Genomic DNA, 24,378 nt, shown 5'->3' with positions numbered 1-24,378 from the left:
TAGTTAGTGCCTTCAGTAGTTTGAATCTTTTATTTAGCTGGCAGTAGTGGCGCTCGCTGTATTGCAGTAGTTCGAGTAACGAAGATTTTTGGTGAGGTAAGTGATTTGTGAAAGGTATAGGTTAATGTTAGTCAGGGCCATTCTTTTGTAGGGATTTTTGAAAGTCAGACTGCGTTGCGCTAAAAATATTGTGTATCAGTTTAAGCATAGTCATGTATAATTGTTCTAAGGGGACGTTTCAGTAGTAGCTTACCCGTATTCCTATTTTTTTATGCATTATTAAACCTACTCCTTCATTACCCCTATTTGATTTTGTATTTATAACGCTGTATTCACCTGATCAGAAGTCTTGTTCCTCCTGCCACCGAACTTTACTAAATCCCGCTATATCTATCTTTAACCTATCCATTTCCATTTTTAAGTTTTCTAACCTACCTGCCCGATTAAGGGATCTGACATTCCACGCTCCGGCCCTTAGAACGCTAGTTTTCTTTCTCCTGATAACGCCGTCCTCCTGAGTAGTCCCTCCTGGAGATCCGAACGGGGGACTATTTTACCTCCGGAATATTTTACCCAAGACGACGCCATCATCATTTAACCATACAGTAAAGCTGCATGCCCTCGGAAAAAATTACGGCTGTAGTTTCCCCTTGCTTACAGCCGTTCGCAGTACGAGCACAGTAAGGCCGTTTTGGTTAGTGTTACAAGGCCAGATCAGTCAATCGTCTAGACTGTTGCCCTTGCAACTACTGAAAAGGCTGCTTGCCCTCTTCAGGAACCACATGTTTGTCTGTCCTCTCAACAGATACCCCTACGTTCTGGTTTGCACCTCCGGTACGGCTATCTGTATCGCTGAGGCACGCAAGCGTCCCCACCAACTGCAAGGTCCATGGTTCCTGGTGGGTGAACATTATCAGAATTAAAAGAAGCAAGAAATACGTGCTCATATTAGTGGTACTCAATGCTACTTAACAAGTAATGTATACGAGAGTTGTCCAGAAAGTAAGTTCCGATCGGTCGCGAAATGGAAACCACTGGGAAAATGCGGTAAAGCATTGCACAGATGTGTTGGGCAGTGTCTCGAGTATGCCCGTCGCTCGTGTTGCGCCTCTCTTTTCAGTTCTTAGTGAACAGTGAGCACGTAAAGGTGCGTAGGGAATAGCGTCTCCCTCTATGAATGAGGGCCTGGTTAGAGATTTCCCCTGTGTCGTGCAGCCCACATAACACAACTGTCGAGCAGTTCCTTCTTCGTGCCAATTCTCGGCCGCACACTGCAGGGGCAATGAAGACGCTCCTGCAGCGTTTCCGATGAGAAGTGTTTGATCACCCACAATACAGTCCGTAATTGGCTCCTCCTGAGTTTCACCTCTGTTCACAAGAATCGTTGGATGTGAAGACAAAATTTTTCCGCAGACAACGAGCTGCAGACCAGTGCAGATTACTAGCTGAAAGCACAGGCAGGTGCTTTCTATGACGAGGATATTGGAAAGTTGATACAACACCACGACAAAAGTCGAAGTTGGAGAGGCGACTACGTAGAGAAGTAGGTGGAAGGTGTACCTAACTGTTGCAAATAAAACGTTTCTGATTTTCACTGTGGTTTCCATTTCGCGACCGATCTGAACTTACTTTCAGGAGAACCCTCGTATATGGAAAAGACGCCAACAAAAGTTTTAAATTAGTTCATCACCAATTTTAATCTTTAATCAGCTTTCATAATCCAAAAATGAGACAACGATGCTCTTCTTTTATTTGCCGTTTCCTTATCACGACTCCAAACTAGTGACGATTTGTATATCTTCCAGCACCCTCATACAAAAGAAAGACAAAAATTTAAAAAAAACAAACTGGAATCTGAACAAAAGAAGAGTAAACGCCGAAATACGGAAAATAACCAATAAAAGCTCTAAAAAGTTAAAAATCTTACGTGTTAGCAAATTTTGAAAGGTAGATCCCAGATGCAAAATAACTGTTGAGTAGTGTTATTTATCAACTGCCAACTTTGAATGGCGTGTAAAACTATCCATCTTTGTGAGCAGTCCACGCCAACAAGAATTTTCTATTGTTTTCTACAGTACTTCATGATGAGAATGGACCTGTTTCGTTTAATACTTTATTGTTATGCAATTATTGAAATATTTATAGTGAACAGAAAAACAATTTCATGGTAAATTTCCGTAAATGTTAGAGCGAGCTGCGATTAAGTTGGTACATACCTGTATTGGAGAATTAGTTTTATTGTTGCGCGCTAGTCAGAACAAAGAAAGTTAGTACAGTCTGTGAATGCCGTCGTTCTAATTTGATGGAGGAAATTGCTTTCATATGAACTGCAAGTAGTAGAGATACGGCCCATTATATACTCACAGTTCTTTCCAGACAGATATTACAGAAGGTTGAAAGAGGGGCAGAGGGGTGATAAATGGGTGGGGAGTGGGGCAGTATGAATTCCAGCTTGGAATATGCAGGTTGGATTTCCATTTCCGGCATTTGTCTGATCACCATGGGAAACGTCGGCCTTGGGACTTGGAACTTTCTCGACAATGTTATGTTGTCCAAGACAAAATTAAAATTGTGTGTGTGTGTGTGTGTGTGTGTGTGTGTGTGTGTGTGTATGTTAGAGAGACAGATAGAGAAAAATCTACAATGTTGATAACGCTGCAAGAGTGTCATCTGTCAGTGTACGACCATCAACCTTGTGTAGTCGATAATGTACTAAACTGCACTGCAGCTTAGTGACATTTTGCAGAACCAGCTCTCTTCCTCTGGATTTCGTTTTCTTGCTATTAAATAAATCACTAAAGTGTAGTGGTGACTTCTTTTTAGCAGCTGATTGTTCCGGTTTTATATCTATGAAACTGGAGAGAAAAATGGGAGTATGCAATGCGTACGAAGGTACGAAATACATTTTTCAGCAGAGTGAATTATAACCAACGACCCCTTCGCAGACTTTAACGACATTATGTATTATGGACCATTTATCGTGCTCGCGTACCACGGCCGTTTGGAGAACGAAAGTATCCTCTAAAAGAGTCAACATGGATTTCTCAGAGACCGAGCGAGGTGGCGCAGTGGTTAGACACTGGACTCGCATTCGGAAGGACGACGGTTCAATCCCGCGTCCGGCCATCCTGATTTAGGTTTTCCGTGATTTCCCTAAATCACTCCAGGCAAATGCCGGGATGGTTCCTCTGAAAGGGCACGGCCGACTTCCTTCCCCATCCTTCCCTATTCCGATGAGACCGATGACCACGCTGTCTGGTCTCCTTCCCCAAACCAACCAACCAACCATTTCTCAGAGAAAGATCTCGTCAGACTCAGATCGCCCACTACATCCAGAGGCCATCAGAGAGTGGCATCAAGGTTGATCCCGTTTTCCTTGACAGCCTCTTAGAAGCCAGTTCTGATATGCAGACTACTGTAGAGTAGGGAGTATTTCTCAATGTAAGTTACTCAAGGCGAGTAAGTTGGTAGAGGAGATATCCAACAAGTAATCTAAATGGAAGTGACTGGTTCAGGCAGTAGTAATTCTACAGCGCCACAGCGTGTCCCGTTACTAATGCTGAAAGTTTTTCAGGGGGACGAAAAGATTCCGGCCACTGCCTAATTATTGCTTTGTTTCATTACTATTGGCGCCGGCCGCTGTGGCCGAACGGTTCTAGGCGCTTCAGTCCAGAACCACGCTGCTTCTACGTTCGCAGGTTCGAATCCTGCCTCGGGCATGGATGTGTGTAGTGTTCTTAGGTTAGTTAGGTTTAGGTAGTTCTAAGTCTAGGGGACTGGTGACCTCAGATGTTAAGTCCCATAGTGCTTAGAGTAATTTGAACCATTTTCTTTACTATTGGCGGATCGCTGGAAACGATTGAGAAGCTATGACTTCATTCTTGCCAAGTTCAACGGAAATTTTGGGAAGATCCTACAGCTGACGAGTCAATAACCAATAGATTCTCAATCTTGTCTCATCGGGTCGCTTAATCATGTCTTACATTCCGCACAGTTAAGCTCCCCTCTCCACCCCTTCCCGTTACCAACAGCTAAGCACAAACAGTTGCTGAAGTCAGAGATCATCGTGTCAGAGCGTCAGAATAATTGTAGACCAGACATGAACGCAATAAAACCAAAAAGGGTGCCTCACTGAAGGATCTCATGGACAAACTAACCTTTCGGTTGATCACTCCTTCACTTTATTCACCCGTGAAAATTATTTTAAGATGCTATGTTTCGAGAAGAATTGCTCCAGAAGGATGGGAGACAGGGTTGTAACCTATCCTCTATGCTGCTGAATCTGTACATTGACCAAGCTGTGACGGAAACCAAGAAGAAATCTGAAAAGGGAATGAGGTTCAGGGAGAAGAAATAAAAACTTTGATGAAACTTCCTGGCAGATTAAAACTGTGTGCCCGACCGAGACTCGAACTCGGGACCTTTGCCTTTCGCGGGCAAATGCTCTACCAACTGAGCTACCGAAGCACGACTCACGCCCGGTACCCACAGCTTTACTTCTGCCAGTACCTCGTCTCCTACCTTCAAACTTTACAGAAGCTCTCCTGCGAACCTTGCAGAACTAGCACTCCCGAAAGAAAGGATATTGCGGAGACATGGCTTAGCCACAGCCTGGGGGATGTTTCCAGAATGAGATTTTCACTCTGCAGCGGCTTTACAGAAGCTCTCCTGCGAACCTTGCAGAACTAGCACTCCCGAAAGAAAGGATATTGCGGAGACATGGCTTAGCCACAGCCTGGGGGATGTTTCCAGAATGCAGCTGCAGAGTGAAAATCTCATTCTGGAAACATCCCCCAGGCTGTGGCTAAGCCATGTCTCCGCAATATCCTTTCTTTCGGGAGTGCTAGTTCTGCAAGGTTCGCAGGAGAGCTTCTGTAAAGTTTGGAAGGTAGGAGACGAGGTACTGGCAGAAGTAGAGCTGTGGGTAGGGGGCGTGAGTCGTGCTTCGGTAGCTCAGTTGGTAGAGCACTTGCCCGCGAAAGGCAAAGGTCCCGAGTTCGAGTCTCGGTCGGGCACACAGTTTTAATCTGCCAGGAAGTTTCATATCAGCGCACACTCCGCTGCAGAGTGAAAATCCCATTCTAAAAACTTTGATGTTTACCATAACAATGTAATTTTGTCAGAGACAGCAAATGACTTGGAAGAGAAGTTGAACGGAATGGACAGTGTTTTAAAAGGAGGATATAAGATGAATATAAACAAAAGCAAAACAAAGATAATGTGATGGAGTAAATTTATATCAGGCGATGTTGAACAAATTAGATTAGGAAATAGAGAGGATACTCACTCGAGACTGGCAAAGCCAGAAAAGGATGTCTGAAGAAGAAAAATTTGTTAACATCAAATAGGAATTTAAGTGCTAGGAATTTTTCTGAAGGAGCATGTCTAGAATGTAGCATTATGCCGAAGTGAAACGTGGACGATAAGCAGCGAATAGACGCTTTTGAAACGTGGTACTACTAAAGAATGCTAAAGATAAAAGGGTAGGTAATGTAACCAGTGAGGAGGTGCTGAACAGAACTGGGAAGAAAAGGAATTTGTTGCACAACTTGACTAAAGGAAGGGATTTGGTAATAGGACATGAGCCGTGGCTGGCTCATGTTATGCGTTGGATCAAACCTTGGTTACTATTCTGTGTTTAGTCTCCCTCGGTTATCGCGATTATGCTGTTATCCTCTCTCTCCGCAAGTGACAGCAGCGGTGTGTATCGATATTCGCACCTTGTACTATCTTTGGCCTGGCGCTTATAGTTTCCGGCTGTGCTGTGTCCGAGTAGTTGGTCGGTTGGCGTGGAGTAGCGAGGAAATCTCCGTTGTGCGTAGTTTGGCATAGGCCGCTGGCGACGTCCACGCGCGGTCGGAGTGTGTGGTGCTGTTCACATTGCTACGAGGTCCGTGGCTCACCGACCCTGGACACGAAAGTAGAAGTTTGACTTAATCTACCAGCAAGTCACGACTGTTCACATTGTGTCGTTTGGATTTCGTTGTCGGCTGTTGGGACATTCCCGCGAGCAACAACGTGTGTGTTCAAGTTCGCAGATTTTAGACACCCTCCGGTGGAGTTTAACTGTACTTGGTTATTTTGAATTAGCGTGCATCAGCTGAATCTACTGCCTTGTGGCCGTTGACGTTCCGGTTACCTGCCCTGGCCATTGATGTGTATTTTCTTCATCGTGTTGTCGCTGTCCAGTACGGTGTGTAGTTTGACAGTTCAATGTATAATTGGTTGTGGGTGCCAATACCTTCTACGTTGTTCCACTGAACTCTCTGTTGTGTGCTGGTCAGTTGGAGCGGAATTATCTTGTCGGTGGGTCCGTTGACTGTCTGTCGGTTGGGTTGTCGTCGGATCGAGAATGGTTGGGCCGACTGCCTGTCTCACCAAATCGAGCGTTAGTGTTTGAATTCCAGGCCGACCCTCGGAAACTTCTGAGCGCTCTTGGGTGTACTGCGTTTTCTTATTTGTTTTTGTTGTTTGTATTTGTATAGCTTGTAGCTGATTTTAAAATTAAAATTGTTTTGCCCTTAATGCGTAAGATTGTTTGGACCTTCAGCCTAATTTAAAGAACTGTTTTAAGGGAAGGCCTTTGGCCTTTTTTTATTTATTTTGGTTTGAGTCTTAAGTGATGGGCCTTCAGCCGATTTGTAAATTAAAGTTGTTTTGCTCTTAAGGTGTCAGATTGTTTGGGCCTTCAGCCTAATTAGATAACTCTTTGAAGATGAGGCCTTGTGCCTTTTAAATTTCTGATTTTTGTTTGAGTCTTAAGTTATTGGCTTTAAGCCGATCTTAAATTAAAGTGGTCTTGGCCTTAAGGCATGAGATTGTATGGCGCATTCAGCAGGTAAATTCCAAAAATTAATGCTGCGTTTTTTTTAAATTTTTTTGGTCTCGTAGTGTTTGGTCAAATAAATAAAGTTGTATGTTCGAATGTAATTGACAGCCACTTATTGTGGCCACTTTCCACTATTTAAACTACCTGTCCTGTGGGTTCAGCAGAGGGTCTCAGGACACATTCTGAGACATCAAGGTATCATCAATTTAGAATTGTGAGAAAGTTTCCGGGGTGGGGGGGGGCAAAAACTGCTGAGATCATCGGTCCCTAGGCTTACACACTATTTAACGTAACTTAAACTAACTTACGCTAAGGACAACACACACACCCATGCCACAGGGAGGACTCGAACCTCCGATGGGGGGAACCGCGCGATCCATGGTAAGGCGCCCAAGACCGCGCGGCAATCACCGTGGTGCCATCATCGAATGTCTTAATATACGGGATTCTGTGATCCGGCCGGCCGAATTTGCGTGTCATGCGATATTAATTTCTCCTATACCATCTGAATCACTTACCACACCGTAAAAAAAAATAAAATAAAATAAAATAAAATAAAATAAAAAAATTAATAAATTAAAAAAACAGTGACTGAATCTTGCTGTGAACTGTACCGTTTATTAGACGTAGTTCCTATCACTGCATGAACACACTCCGACAAAAAACGACGCACCACGAAGGTATTATCCAAATGGGACGGAAATTGGTAGGTGTGATGTACATGTACAGACAAACAGATGATTACGGTTCTAGAGAAATTGTATGAGTTATTCAAGAGAAAGGGCAAGTCAGGCGGAGGTCAAGAAAAGTGTACAGTACGCAGTTTAAGAAGGATTTAGGTTGCAGTAGTTATTCGGAAATGAAAAGGCTTGCAGAGGTCACAGTAGCGTGGAGAGTTGGATCAAACCAATCGTCGGAGTGTAAACCACAACAACAACATGATTTGGTTGTGGTAGTCCTACGCTGTTTATCATACCCAGAGTTCTCTTAATTCTCGTTCCAAAGCTTCTGTATTAAAGTGCTGCTTCGATAAGCCAGCAGTACCCGACGTTACTCCTTGAGCTACCGAACGGGACGGACAGTTATAAACGAAGGCCACTCCAAGAGGCAAATGCCTTTCCGTTCTTTCAATTTTGAATTTTATTCGACGGCTGCAGCTCCAGTTTTCTCCGGCCGTAACTTTATCTGCTCATCACATCTGTAATTAAAAGTTGGAGTACGTTGTGTACTGATTTCTGGCAGAGCAGAGCTACTTCGAACAGAGGTTTAAGGGTCTAGGAAAAATCGAGGGTTTCATTATGTGAAAAAGAATGTGGCTCTCCAGATCCGACTGATAGGTCTTGAACAGTTACTGAAAAAGTATGCAGGCGCTTTCTGAAGCTGAAGTGCTGATGAATCGGAAAATCTATTGCACTTGACGTCGACGAATCTATTGAATTCATATGTCTACTGCTCTCGTGTGTGTGTATGCTCTTCAGTGTCCTCGCCAGGTACAAATCCATGGCTAGTCCTGGTGGAGGGGGTAACAGATCGTTACTATCTCCTCCACCATCAAAACAGAACTTCCATCATTCCCATTTTTGCTTAGACACCGGCAATTTAATTAATAATGACAGCAAAGCAACAAAATGTTTTAATATAATGATAATAAAATGTTTAATTACAGCAACATATACAAAATGTTTTAACATGATACAAATAATTTGTTTACGTCAGTATTTAATACGCACTTTAGCGTAAGTTCTAGAAATCAATTCTTTCAAGCATTTCTGAAGTACACGAGTCGTGCACTTGTTTTGTGAACTGCTAGCGACTCGGCCTCGCTTGCACGCTTAACGTTAGGTATCTGTGACCCGACGACTTAACTGGCTTAGCTTATTTTGTTTGGAGACCGCGAATAAAATTCAGTGAACAACGTTAAGTTAGTGAATATAATCATCAACTTCACATAACTTACGCGATGTAAGTAGCACTCGCCAGGAAAGTTGTCTGGGGGCATGAATGTTATCTGCTCCATGTAGAATTGGCATTTGGAGTGAGATAATGGGAGCACATCGTGAGGTGTGTAATATGTTTACAACCAGTGTAAATACTGTATGCGAGTCATGCGTCTATTGTGTGTGAGTGACTGAATATGTGTCGAAGGCTGCTGAAGTGGCATAAATAAAAGAAAATGAAGATAAAATTCGATTGATGTACATGTTTAGCACATGTTGCAGCACTCCTCTTGTGAAGCTTGTGATGCGTTGTTGAGACCCACTGCCGTAGTTCTTTGTTGTGGACTCTTTATGGTAGACTTCTCCGCCGTGCCACGCAAAGAATCGTGTCCACATGAAGTCTCGAAGCAGAAAGCTGAAATCTGTGTCATCTGCTGCGCTGCTGAAAGAAATTATTGTATATAAACGAAGCAAAGTTAGTGAAGTATTTTTTCGGAAAAAGTTGTACTTGAAGCACAAAAAATAAAACCCTACATATTTTGGATACGCTCGCTTTTTCGCTAGGCAGTTCTCCTCACACGATTGCAGGGAAGCTATTTGTTACTAATACTGGTTTGTTTCAAACCGCAAGTCTCACATTACAGCCTGGTGATAAGGTGGTAATCTTTCTGTTATTGGGCATACTTGCTGAGATACATGAAAATCGAGTAACCCATTCTGATTGTTGGAAGAATAAGCTATGAATTAAGAGTGTAAATTACAACCAATAATCTGAGGGTCTGAAATGGTTATCTTATTTCGAAATGTGTCCTTCAACCGTCTAGAGAAGTGTTTCTAAACATTGTGTATTCATCCGCAAGAAATTTCTGAATTCCATTCAAGAAGATCGATCGCATGTTTTTATGATCTTTAAAAGCCCAAACAAATAAATATCTTTAGGCCTAACACGCAGAGGATCGTGTTCGCATCTATGTTTGACTCAACAAAAGCAGGAAGCTTAAAGCTGAGTCATTTGCTGCGCTGCTGCAAAACGTTCTTTACATAAACAAAGTAAAGCTGCATTCCATGCTGCAATTTACTCTATGCATAAATATATGAAAATCGCAAGTTTTCGACTCTCATGTACTTTCGCTGCGTAGTTGCTCTGAAACGATGGCAGTCAATTGAATGTCATTTGGGCAACTTCATGTCCCTAACCGCGGACAGGGCAGCTACAGTGTAACGTTGAGTCCGACTCAAGTTTCTTTCCTGGCGAATCTCAACGTCTTTGAGAGCTGAAGTGTAGGTTAAATGGCATAGTGAAATAAATTGACCCAATGGGGATTCGATACAAACGCTGTACCCAAGAACTACCACACCAGCTACACTATAGTTACACTTTCTCATAATTCAAGATACCTCTGCTCTCTCGAGGTATGGCGGCTGTTCGTTATGTGGCAGTGACATCGTTTTCATAACGTAACTTTAATTCATCGTAATTCAGACAATTTGTAAGAAATATTTGTAAATTATATACAAAAACAGTCTCGTGAATCAGCGGATCTACTCGTATTAGTAAGCACTGTATCAAAATCCCTAGTTTAGCTCCTGAGATTATCCTGCACCTACAAACGGACGCTAGGAGGGGAATTCGCTTTATACTAGATAACGGCAACAAACTCTGAAAACTTTGAGACCGTCATAATTGCTGGAGTATAATTTCGTTGTATGCGGTCAGCATTATTAGTATCTCACTTAGGACTGTGACTATGAATAGAGGCGTGCAGACTAGGGCTATATGAGAGAGGGAATGAGTGCAATGCCTTTTCTTTCTGTCGTTTCCACCTGCGTGCCAGTAGTTAGTCTTTCTGTCTTTTCTTTCTTCAGTAGGGACTCTTACCTTTTCTGTGTTGGGATACTCAACTTCCAGTGGTGTGGCGGTTATACCTGTAGACCAGCGAACTGTGTGGAATTGGGTTCAGGTAGTTGCAAGGCTATGAATGGGCGCCGGTCTCTCGTTGGATGTTCTTTGTAGACATTTAAACCTCACTCATAATGCAAGCAACCGACAAGTATCGTGTGCTAAACATAGTTTGTAATTCCTAGTATTATGTGCCATTCTCGAGACTCTACATTTTCATTACACTTATGCTTGTAAAAATAACTGTTTTTGAAAATGTATATGACACAAATTAGGACTTTGCACAGTCCTCTTCATAAGTTCGACAACAAATACACGTAACACGCAATAAAAACACTATATTTCACTATGTGATCTCTTCGCTGAATGCAGGCAATAGCTATCCACGATACTGATAAAAAATAACTTAAATATTTGGAATAGGAAATGGTAAAATCACTTTAAACTGTGTACATAATCACTAGGAGGAAAAGAGTAATCTCGGTCTCTAAAGGCACTCTTTCACTTAAATTTGGGTTGAGCTGGAGCACAACATGCTACTCTTGCTACTTTAGTTTCTTCTACATCTCGTTGTCGTTGTCCCCTCGCTGTCAGGTAATTCTACCTCTGGTGTTTCTGCAGAGAGTGTAGTAGCTATACTCGCAGCAGATCCGACCACTTATGGTCTGTATCCGGCGAACCTGGCTGCTCAGTTTTCTGATGATGCTGTTTATCAACCGTAAATCTTTGCTGTGGACCAGACGTGCAGTCCACTTGGTTCTGTTCCGTAGCAGTGGAATGCGAGTCAATTTGTATAGCTGCTAGGTCGTGTGTCCACCGGTAAGATGGGTATCAGTGGTCCGAGCATCGATCCCTGCGGTATTCCAGCTCTATTCACCCGTCCCGCTGAGGCGCCATTACAAACGAGGAAGCTCAACGATCTGTTTAAGGGGTGCGACTGCCCGAGGCGAAAATGTGACTCCAGAGTGACGTGTACAAGAAGCTTTTACATGAGGCCACCGTCAGTCGACAGTGAAAAGCCTTTTAAACGACCACGAGCTAAGGTACGCGCTACACGACCGCCACACTTAACGCCTCCGGTCTGCCTCAACAATTGATGTTCAGTAGAGAGGTCCCCCCCTGAAGCCAGACTGCTTCTCAGCTGATGCTCCCCCCTCTGGACGCTTGCTATACAGCCCTTCAAATACGTTGCAGACGGCTGGCAGCAGTATGATGGACAGCCTTCGCGGATGAGGATATGCCCGCAGATGACTGCAGTAATAAGTACCTTAAAAGTGGACAACTTCGTGACACTATTAGTACTTTTTGTAACATAACCTTATACAAATATGTACTGCGACATCTTATTTCCACAATTTTCACGTATATGCAATTTTATAATCTTTATCGTTTAACTGAGACAAAAATAAAGGTGTTGTGCGCCATAAGGGATTCTTAAAATACAATACTGATTGCAATTTAGTTATCCAGAGCTCAGGACAACATTGTGAAATGAAGTCTAAGATAGGGAAAATAGAGTTAAATTCATCTCTCACAGCGATGGGCTGACCTAGTGCTTCTTTATGAAGCATAGTTATAACTTATTACAAGTTTGCCTTGTTTTATGAGCTTCGTTTTACCCATAAGAAAAACATTTGACATAATGTTTGTCAGTTTAGTGAGATTTATTTTTTTCAAAATGCGAATAATTGTTGGTCTACCCTCTTTGAAGCAACGTGAAAGTAAAACAAAAGTGAACTTTATTAATCAAAGTACTTACATAAAAATTGTAGACACTCATTTACTCATCTGTTCAGTGGAACCGTATGAGAAAAAACAGGCCATAGCACTTACACCTAACGCAACATCCCCTAAGCAAGACAATTACTTAAGATTGTTGGACACTCACTTACAGGTTCAGTCGTCTGAGAAGGAGAAAAGGTCATGATGCATTCAATACAATATTCCGGGCAACTATATATTATATTTAGAAACAAAGTTATCATAAAAAATTAAAGTGCCTTGTTTGTGAAACCATTCACAAATGACCCTAATTTCATTCATGAGATTTGTTTTCTAGAATTTCGGTTGACAGACCTATTTCTGCAGGTGCTTGTTCCGTCACAATATTACCTACATAACTATGGAAATAACTTTTTCGCTTCCTAGTCACTGAAGAAAATTTTCTTATAGCTTAACTCTTACCCAGAATGATCTGCACATATCATTTATTTATATCTACTTACCTTCAGTAAGTCAGCTCTTCAAAGTTATCGGCAGTAGCAGAAAGTTTCCAAGAAATCATCCGCCTGCTCAGCTGAGTGTCAACGTGCTTGTTTCCAATGCAGCGGGCCGGGGTTCGATTCCCGGCTGGGTTGGAGATTTTCTCTGCTCGTGGACTGGGTGTTGTGTTGTCCTCATCATCATTTCATCCTTATCACGGGCATGCAAGTCGCCCAATGTGGCGTCGACTGGAATAAGACTTTCACTCGGCGGCCGAACTTCCCCGATGGGGCCTCCCGGCCAACAATGTCATACGCTCATTTCAGTTTTTTCCAAGAAATCTACAAACGTTTTCCCACCAAGAAAATGGCTTTGTGAGCAGTTCAAGTGTAATGAACATACTTGGAGCTTCCATTCCTAAAAACAGAACACACTGCAGCAGAGATCCGTGTTGAAAGTTGATCCGAATTACAGTATTTAAGAATAAGATGTTGGAGCGCGCTGTCGTCACAAAGTTGCACATTTTTATGGTACCGAATGGATAAAAGACCACGCTGACGCGGGTATCGATGGGTATATTTTCCGCTATCTGCAATAATAATTAATTTCCGCATCCAAGGCAAAGACTAGAGTCAACATTACGGTTTTCGCACGTTTCACACCAGTCTCAAGTGACAAGTAACCTTGTGAACTGTCCTTCCAATTAATCTCTAGTATTGCGTCCACTAAAAGCAGGTTACAGTAAGGAATTTCGTATATTGCATGATAAGGAATCTGTCATCATCGTGGTAAAATTTGGAAATTTGTGGTAAGTTCCTATGGGACCAAACTGCTGAGATCATCGTTCCCTAGGCTTACACACTATTTAACGTAACTTAAACTAACTTACGCTAAGGACAACACACACACACCCATGCCACAGGAAGGACTCGAACCTCCGACGGGGGGAACCGCGCGATCCATGGTAAGGCGCCCAGGACCGCGCGGCTACCCCGCGAGGCAATCACCGTGGTGCCATTATCGAATGTCTTAATATACGGGATTCTGTGATCCGGCCGGCCGAATTTGCGTGTCATGCGATATTAATTTCTCCTATACCATCTGAATCACTTACCACAGCGTAAAATAAAAAAAAAGTGACTGAATCTTGCTGTGAACTGTAATGTATATTAGGTAGTTCCTATCATTGCATGAACACTCTCCGATAAAAAACGACGCACCACGAAGGTATTATCCAAATGGGACGGAAATTGGTAGATGTGATGTACATGTACAGACAAACAAATGATTACGGTTTTAGAGAAATTGTATGAGTTATTCAAGAGAAAGGGCAAGTCAGTAACCCGTTCGTCCGCCTCTGGCTCTTATGCAAGTACTTGTTCAGCTTGACATTGATTGACAGAGTTGTGCGATGTCCCCCCGAAGAATATCGTGACAAGTTCTGTCCAGTTGGTGCCTTAGGTCGTCAAGATATCGAGCTGGTTGGAACGTACAGGTCATAATGTTCCAAACGTTATCAATTGGGGAGAGGTCCGGCGACCTTGCTGGACAAGGTAGGGTTGGACGAGCACAAAGACAACCAGCAGAAACTATCGCTGTGTGCAGGCGGGTGTTATTTTGTTGAAGTGTAAGCACAGGAAAGCTTGGCATGAAGAGGAAAAAAACGGGACGTAGAATATGGTCGATGTATAGCTGTGCTGTAAGGCTGCTGCTGGTGACAACCAAAGGCGTCCTGCTGCGAAATGAAACGACATCGCAGACCGTCACTCCTGGTTGTCGGGCGACAGTCAGCTTGGTATCCCACCTCAGTCCAGGGCGTCTCCAGAGACATCTTCGCTGGTAATCGGGCCTCAATTCGAAGCAGGACGACCTGCTCCAGTCAATGACATTCTGGACGAATGTGCTCGACATCTCTTTAAACGGGCAGTTTGGTGTACGGAAATCAATGGTCGTCGGCGCATGTTGCGCCGTGAGTTTAGCCCCCTCTCTGTCAGCCGCCTATTAATGGTTCTTCTGGTCTCTGTAGTACCAGCTGTGCGTCCTATCGATGATAATGATGAGTCCAGGACTCTGAGAGCCTCTCTGACGATCGCTCGGTCCTTAGGTCCTGTCTTCACCCTAAGTCGCCTGCTTCCTTCTTGATGCTGCTTTCGATGGTGCACTCATTTGTGCCAACATCGTCGAATGAAGACATCGCATCTCTTCCAGTGTCGAGCGACGGACCGATTACTCCGACCGGTTGCGTTGAGTCCAACTACACGCCCTCAAGTGCTGGCATCTGCACCTGTCTGCGAGGTATAGTTACTGTCCAGATGAGTACACGGAACGAAATTTGCAAAGACTATTGGTCCTGTTTTTCCTGACGCTACAGTCGGTCATGGATCACCCATTCCTGCCAACACCGTCGAATAGTGGCATCGCTCCTATTCCAGTGTCGAGCGATTCGCCGATTACTCCGACCGGCTTCGTTGAGCCCAAGTACGCGTCCTCTCTCAAATGTTGACATCTGCACCTGTCTGTTAGGCATAATTACTGTCCATCGAAGTATACGGAATGAAATTCGCAAATTCTTTATTCCTTGGTATCGTGTCAGTTGCGAGGTGAAGCTGTGCAGCGTTGCACAATCATCCGCTGGCCGCAAAAGTTTAAGGTTTAGCATTTTCCGTAGATATATGTCGGAATATCAGTTTGAGACCAGTTTGCATAAATCCTCCACGGTGCATATTTTTTATTTTTGTTCATTTTTTTAATTTTTTGGTTTAGAGTATATATATATAAGATGAGGTGTGATCAGCTTTCTACTTATTTGCGAAAAATTAAAAAGCAGAAAAAGTGCTGCAGCTTCGTGGATTTTGGTTGCGGGAACAGTTCTTAATTCCTCGTCCGTGTTGCTTTACTTCATGAACGTTTTTCACAAAAGTTCCCAAGACTGACCTTCGAACGCCAGAGAGGTTTTATATGAAGCTAGCTGACCCGGAAAACTCTGTTCCGCCTTAAAACCAATAAATAATCATATTTTGGATGTTAAGTTCAAATTTTTTAGGAAATACAATAAAAAATTGAGTATTTTAATGATTCTTTATTCTTTATGTTTTTTGTGCATAGCTTCCACTCTTCAATTAATTACCTTGTGATACACGACATTTTTTGTTTTGTTATCAGGCGCAAGAACAAGCAACGCAGATGATCTTCCGACCCGTGAACATGCCACATATAATTGACCATGTGAAAAACATGGATATTCCAGATTTAAACAACAAACTTTCAAGGACTGGCCTTGTGATTTGTTAATGGTCGTGGCGAATGCAACACGGACCGGAAATGGAAGTCTTTTAAACTCAAACGGCATATCGGTTGGGATCATCGGGATCCTCGGAGTGAGAACTTCCTCGCCTTCGAATTTCCCTTTGAATATCGTCACGTAAATAACATTGTTAATCAATTTACTTACCACCAAACGCGTACCGTTGCACAGTTTTGGTTGGTTTATGTTTCGAAGCATGATTACTACGGAGCCAACTTTTAGGCGTAAATTGTGCGGTGGTAAGCCAGGCACATCCAAGGAGTTTAAAAATTCAATTGGATAGTTGGTGGCTTCATCTTCATTTATTACACAGTCAATAGATTTGAATGAATGCATTTTACAAATGATATTCTGAATTATGTATTTTAGGTCATCAACATCTTTATTCTTAGCCGCTAAAATTGCTAGCTCACTCAATCATTCATAACTTTTGTAGTTAATAATGATGTTTCGGAATACTTTGTTGATAAGTTCGTCTTTCAATGAGACCAAGTTACAGAAATTATAAGGAAATGAAATCAATCCGCTCGATTGATTCTTCCACAGGTACTTGACCATTACCGATAGTCAGCAATTGCTCAGAGAAATCTTCAGCAGATGTACCATTAAGCAATGAACTCTCATGTTTGTTGTCAGCTGAAGTTTCTTCACATAGCGCCACAGAATAGATGATTTGAGGCAAGCATTTATTTCGTCTGCAGCCGTTGATCTTGGAAGTACTGGCAGTGTTTGGCGGAAATTGCCAGACAGTAAAATCATTGCTCCTCCAAAACATCTCGAGTCATTGTGTAGATCTTTCAATGTTCGGTTAAGTGCCTCTAATGCACGTTTATGTGCCATTGTGCATTCGTCCCAGATGATGATCTTGGATGCTGATAAAACTTTGGCCATTGCTGAGTTTTTGTAATATTACATGCTGGTTCTTCAATAGCTTGAAGATTTGACGGTAATTTTAATTCTGAATGAGGCGTACGGCATCCTTCTAACAATGTGGCTGCTATTCCAGAAGAAGCAACTGCAACCGCAATGTTGGATCTCGCAGGAACAGTGGCTAAAATTACTGACATGAGGAATGTTTTGCCAGTTCCACCAGGGGCGTCCAGGAAATATAAACCATTTCCATCATCAATTGCCTTCATGAATGTATCATGAAATTCCTTTTGTTGGGGGTTCAACAGGGGTACATTCGTTTGAACTACTAAATCTAATTCCTGGTGATCATATTCACGTTCTCGTTCCAATTCTCGATTAAATGCGTCATTCATTTGACGATTTGGCGCTGGCATTCCTGACCTGACTAATAAACTTCCGCACATTAGGTAGCACATGTCTCCGATCAAGAGTAAATCCCGATTATGTATCTCCTCATTCATTACAAGATCTTGATTTCTGGAACTGACACGAATTTGATGTAAAATGTCTTCTGACATATTACCCTTGTATTCGTGCCACAGGTTAGATGGGTTCGATGGAAAGCATTTTGAAATGATGATAGCAAATAATGTGCGTATCTGACTTGGAGATGCAGAGATAATGGCTTCACCGATTGTCATATCCCAATGGGTATCGTTTTCTAGTAAATTGAGTTCTTCACATGAAGCACGATATGTTGGGAATATTATACCATTGACAGTCCGTAGTGTCTCAAATGACGTTGGCCCACGCACATTTACCAGCAACAACCGCAAATAGAAGCATTCATCAGTTCAAAGAAAATACAAATTATTTCTTTAAATTTTTAATTTATGTTATACACTGATACTTAACCATAGATATTTAGCTGTCATTTGCGTTTTGATATTCCATGTCAGATGCGTTTTTGTTATATCATGTTTTATAGTGACGTTTAGCTGACATTTGCGTTTTGTTATTCCATGCCAGATGCGTTTTTGTTATACCACCTTTTATGGCGGTCGAAAGGGATAAAAAATATCCCATGTCCGTCTCCTGGTTCTAAGCTACCTCTCCACCAATTTTCTGCCAAATCGGTCCAGCCGTTCTTGAGTTATAAATAGTATAACTAACACGACTTTCTTTTATATATATATATATATATATATATATATATATATATATATATATATATATATATATATATATATATATATATAGATTAAATGTCATTGTTTTGTACCCATGCCGTTGAAATCCCGCTCACAGCTCCAGGCAATCGGCTATGAGTAAAACGTTCACTCTCGGGCAGTGTAGCATGTCAAGGCGTACGTAAGGGCTACTGGCGTTTAAGTTTTGAGGTTAGTTCCTTTAACAAGGGAGTTTTAGCCCAGACATGCTACGCTAACAGAACAACAATGGAAGAGAATAAAAGCTTTTTGTGGTTATATTAATACTATGGACTACAACACAATCACAATAAAATTTTTTAATGATTTTGAAACACTGAAAATGCCTGCGGCTTGCATAAACAAACGTAAAGGACATGGAAGGATATCCAGTTAAGTGAACCACGCAAACAGAGGTTACAAAACTTTACAAGTTTCGAGGAAAAGTCAAAAAATAAATAAAAAACTGGTGTAACGTGGACCTAAGAAACAAGAGGGCAGCACTGTGAAAGAAGGATAAGGAAATATTTAGAAGTCAACAAATTAAAAATTAATTCCTTTGTAAACCACTGAAGTTGCCTTAACATATTTGGTTATAAGCAACAGTATAATTATACTGCAAAATTAGACTAGTTATTACAGGAGAAACCACCACTTAATTATCAACTGAGGAGGTGATGAAAATGTGAACCATATATCGTTCCCCTTTAAATTTGTAGTTATCTGATTATGGTGGTTGATAAAAACGATGCAAGTATTAGCAGTACAGCCAACTATGTTTATAAGCGACAAATCTGGGAGAGCATGGGTACTGGTACGCGTGTACAATTCCCACCCCCCTTTCCCGTAAAACGAGTGTTGTCTAACGGTGAAGTCCTTAACGAAAAGCCGTTGCAAAAAAGCGAGAGGAAATACGCCACTGTGCAGCGAAGGAAACGTTTATCGCACGCGTGGAGTGCATGTTTTCGTATCTCGGCAGAGAGTCGTTTGACTGAAAAGAAGTGCCTCGCGCTGTTCCTACACAGAGGAAATGCGGCGGATTTGTGCAGATAATTGCCGCCAGAGGACAGGTGTCAACGAGTCGTGTGTGCTGTGTGCACCAACAAAGCCGCGAAAGCTGGGACACGCCGGGGAGCAAAATACAAAAAAAAGGAGGGAAAAAGAGAGAGAAAAGTAAATAAAGGGGTGTGAGTGGAACGCGTCCTCGATTGAAGCCGCCGTCCTTTCTCTCCGGTTTCGAATTCGCTTTTTCCTCCTTTCGGTCGCGCGCGACGCGGCGCTCACGTCTCGCAGCCTGCAGCGCCGCGCGCGGCCGGCAGATTAATTTAACAGGTGTCCGTCCGCTCGTCCGCGCCGCCTCCTAATCGCATTGAAAACAATCCGCACAGAATAATTCGGCGAAAAAACGCGGCAATTTGCGGCCTCCGACTCTGATCAAAGGCTTCGGCGCCCAATTACCATATATTCAAATGGCGGTCGACCACCGCTGCCCTCTTTGCCAGTAGCTGCGTCGCTCTCTCTCGCTCCCGCCTACAGCGGCTCCCCTCCTCTCTCTCTCCCCCTCTCTCCATCTCTCTCTGCCACTGCTCATTCCTTCTCTCGCTCTGTCGCTCAGGCTGGCGCGCCGCGTCGTTCTCTTATTGTCCGGTCGCGATACTGGCGGCCACAGAAGCGGAAAACAAAAGCGGATGAGAGGAAAGGAATCCAGAGCGCTCCGCTGTGGCCCGACGTCGCGGAAACCGGCGGGCCGGCAGACAGACACAGACAGAGATATGGATGTTAACTCGTGAATGGGTCCCCAAACTGCACCGTGAAAGGCGTCTAATTTGTGTGTCAATAGCGGCGTGCTTCATACCTGCGGGCTCTGCGCGCAGAATGAAATTCGAGTCCATCTTTTTAAATTTGTCAGCCGTTCCCGATATCGCAGAGATAAAAGTCATGCTGGTGGTTTTATTTAGCTATCAGTCTGAAGACAACGGTCCGTGTAATTCAGCAATTGGACGCTCTACAGACAAACATGTTTCCAGTAGTACTTACGTCGTAGGCACACATCAATCAACACAATTCTCAGTTTACTGGTAATTTTTCTGTATTCGTACTCTGAGACAAGCAAAACAACTTACATAAACAGGGCACTGTCGTGAAAAGGTTGTGATGTTACGCGTGGTGTAAATTGCAGCTTTGTAACTGTGTATTTCCGGCCGAAGTGGCCGAGCGGTTCTAGGCGCTACAGTCTGGAACCGCGCGACCGCTACGGTCGCAGGTTCGAATCCTGCCTCGGGCATGGATGTGTGTGATGTCCTTAGGTTAGTTAGGTTTAAGTAGTTCTAAGTTCTAGGGGACTGATGACCTCAGAAGTTAAGTCCCATAGTGCTCAGAGCCATTTGAACCATTTTTGGAAAATCGAATGTTTAGTTAAACGGAGAATCATTCTCCTAATGTGTGATTAAACAGAAAATCAAAAAAAATGGCTCTGAGCACTATGGGACTCAACTGCTGAGGTCATTAGTCCCCTAGAACTTAGAACTAGTTAAACCTAACTAACCTAAGGACATCACAAACATCCATGCCCGAGGCAGGATTCGAACCTGCGACCGTAGCGGTCTTGCGGTTCCAGACTGCAGCGTCTTTAACCGCACGGCCACTTCGGCCGGCAAACAGAAAATCATTCACCCTCCATTCCGTTAGCGAGTGGCATAGGGACGGGGGCAACATATGGTGCTACCAGATGTATATGTAGATGTAGGTCGCACGATGGTATCATAACTCGTTTCGAAATCTTAGCACTCCAACATCAGAGGAATTGTTTGAATCAACAGTCAGAGTGTAGATTTTTTCCCATTGTGAACACGTATCTTGGCCTGTTCAGCTGACGACTTACTATGTAACGTATTCAAGTGCTTATAGCTGTGCATAAAAGATAGCTGGATTTGTGATTTGGTTTCCTGGTATTCTTCAACGGCCGTTTTTCTTTTTTAAAAAACAGGTCATCTAATGATGTCTTGGTAAAAAGTCGAAACTGGTACAGCTACTAGTTGTGTGACTCGAGACTGAGATATACAACGAAAGAATTTCGTTCCAAGACGGTCACTGCACTGGGCTCTGCGTTAGTTACAATTGTTGCAGAGCATTTGAGGCTCTTGGTCTAAAACGTCTCCACTCGGCATCACTGCCGAAAACGTAATGATGTGCACTGGTTGTAACAGTCTGACATACCGCGTTTAAACCGTAACAAAAAAACAGTGCGACTTTTTTTATTTTTTTTCCATACTGTCATAAATAAATGTACACATTCAAGCGCAAGTTAAAAAAGAAAATAGACGCATCAGTAAGAGTAAAAAGAGAACGACTGTTTATGTAAGTAAATAAAATTTACATAAACGCATGGCTATATAAAAATCTATCTGTCAGTTGTTAAAGCAGTGGAAGTTTGTTGAGGGAAGATGCTCTATCCTGTTGACGACTCTCGCTTGTTCTGTCTTGCAATACAATACGTGTAACTGGCAAAACATACACCTTATATTTTTCTGAACAATAGTTGGGCATAATTTTCAAAAGTGACTACCATTAACGTAGTCACCTAGAGAGTACTCACAATGTTTTTATGTTGTGTACTTCCCGTTCCACCAAAAGATGCCTCAGGAAGGATAATGTACATTGTTCTAAACCCAACAGACGGATCGCCCCTTGCTGCGTGGACATTTTATTTCATCTTGACTTACAAAGTCCAAATTAGTGTTGATACTAATGTCGGAGATGGAAAGCTGTTAATACCTTTCATTGTCCACCCGATCTACCGAACGATCGTACGTTCTTCAACACCCACGGCCTGTTACCAGGGTTGCCCAGAAAGTAATGTACTGCATTTTTTTTCTTCAACAATTCTTTATTGAACATAATGAGAATTACACATACGAAAGAATGGTGTTTTATCTACAAACCCTATTTTCCCACGTAATCTCCATCCCGTTCTATGTCCTTCCTCCAGCGCGAAACAAGGGCGTGCATGCCCGGTCAGTACCAGTCGTTGTCTTGGTGGCGGAGCCAGTGCTTCACTGTGTGAATCACCTCCTCATCGTCCTCAAAATGTCTTGCACGAATGGCATCCTTTAATGACCCAAACAAGTGGTAGTCCTAACGGCTAGGTCAGGTGTGTCAGGTGTGACAGCCGTGGATGGTCTCCCCGACCGCTGCAAATCATGGAGCTCTTCTGATGACCTCACCCTCCGTGCCCAGCGACTAACTGTACTTCTGTCGGCAGCAGATGCTCCATAGACTTTGCACAAGCGTTTGTGAATATTCCCCACGGTTTCTTTCCCTGCAATGAGAAATTCGATGACGGCACATTGCTTGTAACATACATCACCTACAGACGCCATTTTGAAACTGTCATGCAGCTACACTATCTGTCGGAAGTGACGGAAATCTGGCGCGCTCACTCAGAAAACGTCAAGTAATACATACGTAACGTTTTGCGTTCGTAGCATTATTTTCGGCTGAAAAAATAAATGCGGCGCTTTACTTTCTGGGCAACCCTTGTACAGTCGGCGATCAGCGGGAATACTTAATTTGTTTTTCAGAAGTTAAATCAGCATTACACAGGTCACATACTAAATAGATATAAGATTTACATCCTGCTATCGCTTTTTTGGTGCGTCGTTTGAATGGAAAACTGTTACCTATGCACTGCATATCACTGAGCAGATTTGTCTCCAACACTTCGATATGAAATTTGCTGCCAATGTTTACATTAAATGTTGGCGTTGCGGTCTGGTACGCACACTTAGCGAATGTTCCGTCCACTCACTTTGCGGCTTCTGCAGTGTCCTCTTACCAGAAGACACCGCACGGTCGTCAGTCTGTTGATGAAACAAGTTCACAGCAAAATGGATCGCTACGCTACTGGCGATGAATAACTGGGTGATTATCAGAGATAGCGCAATAATTTTTAATTAATTGATATTATGAAATGCGCACCGCACTTTATCGCAAGCATTATGAATTAACGATACACAACTGAAAAAGAATAAAACACACTCTAACGCTACGTATATTTTTCTCCACACGTTATCACCATTAGAATGATTAGTGATTAAATTTGATAAAAAAGCAGCTACGAGCCGCTGTTATGCATGTCTTTCACAGCACGCCGCCGCTGACTGACTGACAACAACCCTTCGTGTCATGCTAGTCGGGAGACTCTGTTCTCAAAATTGGCCAATCAGAGGCCAGAAAAGACGAATTTAGCTTATGAGGGCACACTCTGGAGAGCCGACGGGAGATGAGAAACGACTTGTCCGTCGTTTAACTTTGTCGACCTCGTAACCAAAGCGTAATCAAGACGCAGTGTGTGTCGTCGGGTTGAGTCTGCCCTGTATTGACCAACATTGCAGCAGATCTCATCATAGGGCCAACGAGTCAAAAACATTACAGATTCATTTTCTGGGAAGTATTGACAATATGACACATTGTATCTTCAACAGCCCCTTGATATCAAATGCCAATTATCTTAGTGATATGAATCCATGCGGCACCCTCATCTCTTTAAGATACAATATATTCACAAAAGTTATCACTTTCCGCATAGAGAAATATGTTAGGTTCCAATTGGTCCAAGGATCAATTCGCACTTAGAAGTAGATATAGTGGAACCATTAAAGTCTTGAAGGACATTATCGAATGGAGTAATGTTTACGAATTCCACTGTCTTTGGGAGTCATAGATTTTGAGAAAAATTCATCGTTGCCATGACACGTAATTCTGCCGTGGCGTTATTCCCCAAACAGAGCTAATTGCGGCGCACCCTAGAAACGGGGCCACTTGAAACAAAAATGCTTTGGCGACCTCGTATAAAAAGAAAATGTTGCAAAGGGTTAGTAGGGAGTCTTACGACTTTCCAGTCACCTTAGAGATTCAACTGTTCTCTTACAAGGAACCCCTGAGTGCGAAGTCGCATGTTCAGTCTTTAGTAATCCTCAAGTGAAAGTGTTGCGTAAACAACTGTGATAGGAAAAATATTTGCTACTAATGACTCATCATGTGCATCAGGAGAGCGACAGAAAATTAGTGTCCGGAAGGTGCAGAGATCAAAATTGTATCTGAAGTATTTATTACACTTCACAAAATGAACATAGTCGACATTCAAG

The 24,378-nt window shown here is 42.8% G+C and overlaps 1 non-coding gene across 1 annotated transcript; it reads right to left on the bottom strand.

Annotated features, from left to right (window-relative positions):
* Positions 1-4,393: 4,393 nt before the first annotated feature.
* Positions 4,394-4,468, bottom strand: Trnas-cga (transfer RNA serine (anticodon CGA)). The gene has a single exon. It is a non-coding gene; the product is annotated as a tRNA-Ser (tRNA).
* Between the last annotated feature and the right edge of the window lie 19,910 nt (positions 4,469-24,378).

The sequence above is a fragment of the Schistocerca serialis genome, chromosome 6 (genome assembly GCF_023864345.2).
Source record: "Schistocerca serialis cubense isolate TAMUIC-IGC-003099 chromosome 6, iqSchSeri2.2, whole genome shotgun sequence".
Taxonomy (NCBI): Eukaryota; Metazoa; Arthropoda; class Insecta; order Orthoptera; family Acrididae; genus Schistocerca; species Schistocerca serialis.
The sequence above is the reverse complement of the archived record's forward strand: the minus strand, read 5'-3'. Positions and strand labels throughout refer to the sequence as shown.